At 36.5% G+C, this 7,335-nt stretch overlaps 1 non-coding gene across 1 annotated transcript; it reads right to left on the bottom strand.

Annotated features, from left to right (window-relative positions):
• Positions 1–1,329: 1,329 nt before the first annotated feature.
• Positions 1,330–1,447, bottom strand: TRNAL-CAA (transfer RNA leucine (anticodon CAA)). The gene is made up of 2 exons: positions 1,410–1,447; positions 1,330–1,375 (listed from the first exon to the last, which is right to left on the bottom strand). It is a non-coding gene; the product is annotated as a tRNA-Leu (tRNA).
• Positions 1,448–7,335: the final 5,888 nt, after the last annotated feature.

Below are 7,335 nucleotides of genomic sequence, written 5' to 3' on the forward strand. Positions count from 1 at the left end.
TGCGTGTTATAAGCAAGTGAAAAGTGTGTATGCCCGGAATATGACAGACATGTAGACATGCCCCAAATCTTGCAGAATGTTCGAAATTCAATGCGCCTGAGATGTGAGACAAGAATTGCAGCTCGCGGATGACACTTTGAAGCTTAAAGTGATGAAAATAATGACCTTCATTGTGAGTGTTTGCATCGGAAGTCTCCTCAGCTTCGGATTAATAGTCCGAAACATCATTTAGTACTGATAAAATATGATTACTGTTGAAACAAGAGCTATTTTATACATGCTGTGAATGAACCGCTATTTCCCAAGATGCTTTCAAAGCAGATGATGGCATGGAGAGATTATCTAAAGCCTGACTTAAACAATAACTCAGCTGACCAGGTGAACGATAGCAAAGAAAAATTTCCCTCAATTTTTATAAGGCCGAGATTGCGCATTAAAAATTTGATAAAAGTCTTTTACAAAACTTGCAAGCGTCATACCTGTATATGTGTGCATGTACGTTATGATTTTTTTCAATTAAAAAAATACAGCTGAATGCAAACTAAACTGTTTTTAATCGCTTAAAATTTTGATAATTTTTTATTTTTTGAAATTTCAGTACAATTTTTTGTATCCAAAGAGATTAATAAAAGCTTATAACGCATATTATATATCAATTTTAATCATAAAACCTTATGCAGTGGAGCTTCGCTCGAATGTAACCAATATGCTAATTGGTTGCATTTTTCCAGTTTTATAAAATAACTTTCATAAAACTTTTATAGTGTAATCCTGGTCTATAGGGAAGGAAAAGTAATAGTAAGAAATGGTGCGTTTTAATTGTGAATACATAGTGCTGTCCCAGTAAATATCCTTTATGGCTAGTCGAGTAACACACATGATACAACAAATATAATAATTATTATTTTTTCTTATCTGTTACTACTGAATGTGTTTTGTGTTGCGTGTGTGCCATTAGCGAATGATAGGGGGGATATACATAAAACAAAACATACAACGTCTTCCGCAAACAAGGAAACAAATATAATTTACGGATAAATTTCATATTTTCTTTGGCTGTTCTAGGTATGAATGTTTATCTCTCTCGAGAACAAAACCTACAATGTCTTCAGAATTTTGTAAACAGTTATAAGTATAGAATTAATGAAAAATCACCAAAAATTGAGTGTGTACGTCAAATAGGGGCCGTTCAAGTATTACGTAACCAAATTTTTAGCCATTAGTCACCCCGACAGACCAGTCATGACCCATACTCTGTCCCCCCAGGGATATAAGCCTTTTACCCTTTCGGGTTGGGTCGCGCTGGGGAGACGCCCGGAGCAAAACATTTGTCAGAGGTGGGATTCGAACCCACGCCCACATTAGTGGACCAGAATTCTCATAGCTCCGTAGAACGGAGAAGGTTTCACCTTGAGTCTGGTACCTTAGACCGCTCGGCCACCCTGACATCCATTTTTGACCTCCGCCCTTGTCAGCAAAAGTCAGCAAAACGCTGACCCACCCCCCCCCCCCCTGTCAGCAAAATTTCGTCATCAGCTCTTCCCCTCTGAATCCTAACGCATATTAGTGGGTTCAGAGACGTACAGGGAGGTGGGCATGGGGGGGGGGGCTCGTGCCCCCTCCAATGACCAAAAATTTATTTTTTAATGAAAAAAATATTTTTTTTTAATTAAAATTTCGGAAGAAAATACTTCTATATGTTATTATAATCAATTTCCATCGATTTCAGTGTTAGCTGAAGGCTATGAACTCAACAAAATTTATCTTGTTAATATGATTCTTGTTATAAATTCATTGCGACCCACCCTGTAAGCCATATAAAGATAAATCGCATAAAAGCCCTTGCCCCGCGGACCAAATATGGTCCCGGGGGTTATCAAATGAGGCCCCTGCCCTCCTCAAACCTAATTTTGTAAAAGTGAACTAAGCGGCACATTTACAGATCGCCTAAGTGTCCCGTGGTACATTTCATTTAAGCGGCCCGTGGCACATTTTCAGGTCACTTAAATGACCTGGGACATAATTTCAGAAGACTTAAGCGATCCGTGACACATATAGGGATCCCTTGAGTGACATGTGACGTAATTTTAAAGCACTTAAGTGGCCCCGGTGTGGTTCTACATCACTCAAGTTACCCGTGGCACATTCTCAGATTTTTTGAGTGATTATAATTTTAGATCACGCGTGGCACAGTTCCAGAGCTTTTAAGCGGCCTGGACATATTCCCAGATCAATTGGAACCACGAAACATTTAGAGATCACTAAAGTGGCTCTGTAGGGCACTAATCAATGGGGGGAGGGTGTTACTTCAACTGCCCACAAACTATCGAAAGGTTTTTCTCGTTTTGGCGCACCGAGTAACATGCCAGTAAAAAAAATTCATATTTTCATAAAGGGTGGTTGATGACGTAAGCATTATCCAAAGAAACCCCCCCCCGTCATCAAAAGTCAGCAAATCGGAAACCCCCTCCCCAAATCGATGCTGACGTAATATTTGAACGGTCCCATATCGTCAAGATTAGAGAGTTTTCAAAATCAAAAACCGTAAAAGTGACTACTTTAGACGTTCTAGTGTCAAAACGCGTGTTCACTTACATGGCGTCCTTTCACTTCTCTGATGTTTTCTTCGTACCCTACCGCATCAAGGAAGCATTTCCAACAATGCATTGCTGTGTGATTCCGACTCATCTAGGCGTACCCTACCCATCCTAGAAGTTTGTAAAAATGGTGTTGAGACACTGTGTATTCTAATAATTCCTCCAATTGTAATGATTTTTTTGAACTATTTACGTATTTATAGGACACCTTGTACATTTTTTAAAAAAAGAGACGGGGCGGCGAAACAGTGTTAATACGTTGTATTGGATTCAATGGTCTTTGTAAGTCGTTATATTGAATGAAACCCAACGTGGAATAAATAAAATAGCAAATGGAACTTAACGAACGGTCACAGAGGACTGTCAGACACTGGCGGGCTGTCAGCAAGTGAATGAGCTAATATTAGCTGAATATAATAAATTCTCGGCTCATGTGACCAAAAATCAATAAATTAGAATTTTGAAAAAAAAAAGTAGTTTTCCTGATTTTACTGCCCGTTATCGAGAGTGCCCGCTAACGGGGGACTGAAATACATTAAAGCCCTATTCGACGGGACCGGGAATAAGAAAAGTGTCCGCTAACGGGAAGTGTCCGTCAAAGCGAAGTGTCCGTTAGTGGAGGTTACGCTGTATAGAGAAAAGATCGATACTGGTACCGCAACTAAAGCTAGTGATCGAAACTTGACATAGACAAATAGAAAAACAAGCAAGCAATCATTCTCATCATTTCAGCCAAAGTCAAAAATACTATTCTCAATGAGATTGAAGATGTTCATTACCTTCCTAGTGGGAATTTCGAAAGGAAGAAATTGGATGCTCTTGGCATATAGTGAAAGATGAAGTAAATCATATACTTGAACATATATCATCTTTCAGAAGCATCTCGACTTCCGACTGCTCTCGTTGTTCCCGTGTTGCCAGTCCAGCTAGAGAGAGAGAGAGAGGTTAAGACTAATGACAGAGACACTTACTATAAACTTTGATAGAAATCCCCCCACGACCTTAATTTATCCACTTCAAAATAGCGACGTTTCTGATCGGCGACTCGAAATTGGATCTGAAACATCGGCCGCCAAGAGTCTCTGCTTCTCTGAACTTTATTAGCCACTTAACGGAAAAGCCATCAATGATCACTCCCGAAACCTTTTTCTTGATGAAGCCTCGCGATGGAATTCCCAGTTTGAGTCCTTCTTCTGTGTTAACCTTTTAATTGGCAAGCATTTTCATATCCAGAAAAGAAAAATTTTGAGGGTTATATCAAGCGAATGAATGTTATGAATAAGCAATCAATACAGGGCGGTCTGTTAATGCAACGACAAACTCAGAGGGTTGTTAGCAGGGCCGTCTTAAGATCATCATGGGCCCACGGGCCAAATGATTTTTCTGAGGCCCTACCAAGAAAATTCTCGAAAATCTCAACCAGATCCCATTTTTGTGAGCCCCCCCCCCCCGGCCGTGCCCGGATGGCCCCATGCCTTAAGACGGCGCTGGTTGCTAGTAGGCATCAAGAGGGGCAACAATTGCACGGGAACATGTATCGCAAACCACGTTGAGAGGGTGAAAATCGCGAAAAACGCTTGCAGGTTTCGACGTCACGCTGGAACGACAGAAAAGTCCAATAATAACTACAAAAAGATTTATTTGATTAATTATTACAAGAGTTGTTGGAAGTAGCGGCAGCTGACGTCATTGCATAGTCTACAACGACCTTAAAAACGATTCCCGGAAGCGATTCCAGACCGCCTTGAGATGAACGTCGAGTTCAGTTGCAACCGACAATAATCACAGAAATATGTCTTTTTTTGAGTTATCATGTTCTAACCAAACATCACAGAATTGTGAGTTAAAACACGCTTCGTTGACAAAACGAGGCATTTTTATATTAAAAAAAACAGTCAAACATGTGAGAAATCTTATTTTTAGCGTTAGTTACAACAGACAAGCATTGCCATAATGTGCCAAACTCCAATTCCACGGGAAAGATAATTGGGAATTATCCCAATTCCCCTTGGGGCAAACACCATAAAAGGGATGCGAAAGTGACGAAAAACGTGTCGTTACATGCGAGGTCGATGCTTTCTCTTCTGCGTTATAAGCAACGGCCATCAGCATTATTATCTATGGGAATGAATCGGGATCGCCAATTGCGCTAACGTTACAGCCGAGGTGTCATTAAAACCCTGGTCGTTATGACCGAGTTTAAGTACATTTATCTTTCGATGTGGGATTAAGTATTCTGTATTAAAATAAGAAATGTTTGTCAAGAAATGTTTGTCATCTGAGATGGAATTCTCTCTAGAACTGATTCATATACAAAATTACATCAGCTTCAATAATGCAAAAATTTTAAAAGAAATTGAAAGATTGGACAATTTCTTTTCAAGAAATATTCTCATATTTTTTCCGAAATTGTGACTTTCATGGCAATTTTTCCCCCTTACACTTTATTTTTTTGGATAGGAAAAAAAAACACATTTTAAGGAGATCTTTACTGTATAAACTTTTTCATTGTGCCTTTTCTTCTTGTAAAGGCAATTTCCATTTCGGCCAAAACTAAAAGGTGTGTCAATTCAATTGGGGAATCAAAAACAAAGATGCACAAGCAAATTATAAAAGAAAGTTATAACATTGACTTCTTTAGATGATGTCATGGAAAAATATTAAAAGGAACGTCCGGTCAATTATTTAGAAATTTAATCATGAAAAAAATGAAAAACCGAAATTTTTCGGTATTACATGATGTACGAATTTTAAATCAAATTTATGAATGTAAAATGCTGAATAAATGTCAATTTCAAGAAAATGTCTCACAAATTTCCATAAAAGAAAAAACTTCCAAAGAAACTTTTGACTTCTAAAAAGAAAGTAAGATGGTATAAGAATATTTAAATTATACAAGAAAACATTCATTATAAATGCTAGTTCTTTTTTAAACATATTTTGAAAATACATAAATATTCATGTTTTCACGATGTTTCTTATTTTTTTGTGACTTTTCTTTCCACAACGAGGAAAAACTGTGACAGTTTATTTGATCTTATCATTAAATGATTTGAAACAAGATGGAAAAAATAAAACTACACGATAAAAAAAAAATCTCTATTGTACACGATGTTAACTATCGGACTCCCACTAATTAAGCACGTGTTAGCTCGTCAAAAACTAATACGTAAAAGTGTTTTCAGTTTTTCTCCCATAATTAATGAGTTATAACGCTTTAAGGATTGATGACCTCACTTTAAAATCCAGCCACATTCACCGAACGTACACCAAACGTAAAATTTGGCGTTTTTGAAACTGGATGCGTAATGGATAAAAATAGTATAACCCTAAGGCCGGGATTACACTATAAAAGTGTTGTAAATGCTCTTAGATAAAACTTGAAAAATTCAACCAATATAAGATCACCGGTTGCATTTGCTCGAATGTAACTGACGCGCTTATTGGTTGAATTTTTCAAGTTTTATAAAAGATCTTTTATCAAACTTTTATAGTGTAAGCGAAAATGTCGGGTAATAAAGAGGTATTAAGAAAAAGCCTATTAAACGTCAAACCATGTTATAATTTCACACATTGCTAGCCTAATGATCATGTTTTACAACAAAACAATAGAAAAAATTAACTGAAAAAATAAACTTTACAGAACTAGACTTCAGACTTACAGAATATTCTGAAGTTAGAGTGCTTAAACAGTTCAGTCCTATGATGATTTAGACACATTTTTGATCGTGGTCTGCGTTCCTAACGTGTGCTGTTTCTTCGCTGCCAAGTCACGCCATCTTTGCAGCATCATTATGTCGATTTCTGGAGCTTATTCTCATTACCCAATGTATTTAATTGCAGTTTCTCGAGCCTTTACGTCGTTAAGTGAAATTCTGAGAGGCTCAACAGTTGGTGCTTGATTGATTTTTATTTATTTTTTTTGCGGTGGGACATCGGATAACACGGAATGTCGGATAAACGCGACAGTACTACTGTATTTCAGTGCACTGTCAAAAAGCCTGCAACCCTCTGCTTAGGAACAGTTTTTCTTTCGTTGTTTGTTTAGCGCGTAACTGACGCTATAACTCATTAAATATGCGTCTGATCCCAAAACGGAAAAAACGCTTTTCCGTATTAGTTTTTCACAAGGAGTTATATGTATGGTCATTGGGCGGTCGATAGTCACGACCTTGTATAAAACCTTCCATTACATCATCTTTCCTTGAGATGACAGTTTATTAACTATTTATTTCATATTATCAGTGAATCATTTGAAAAATGATAAAGAAAAAAAATCTCTATTATATATAAAATTTTTCATTAAGTCATCTTTTCTTGGAAAGTCGATATCAATTTCCTTATAAGAAAAATCATTTTGAACAAAATTTAAAAAATGTCAATGTAATTAGGAAATCAAAATTAAAAATGTACAAGCAAAATGAAAAAAAAATGACATGATGACTTATTTAAATGATGTCAGGTAAGATATTGACGATAAAAAGTCCCCTCAGACGTTTAAGAAATTTTATAATGCACAAATAAACAAAAATCAAAATTTTTCTGTATTTCTTAAATGTCTTTATTATGATGTGACTTCTTTTTCTTATTGAATTTGGAAATGTAAAATGCAAAATTAATGCCAGTTTTTTTAAAAAAAATTCTCAAAAAATTCTATAATATATAATTATTTAATTCTAAAGAAAGTGATGGAATATGAATATTTAAATTACAAGATAACTTTCATTATAAGTATTAG

This window comes from Pholcus phalangioides, unplaced genomic scaffold (genome assembly GCF_987345545.1).
Source record: "Pholcus phalangioides strain wild (caught in Gottingen) unplaced genomic scaffold, Ppha-v1.0 ptg000016l_1, whole genome shotgun sequence".
NCBI classification, from domain to species: domain Eukaryota; kingdom Metazoa; phylum Arthropoda; class Arachnida; order Araneae; family Pholcidae; genus Pholcus; species Pholcus phalangioides.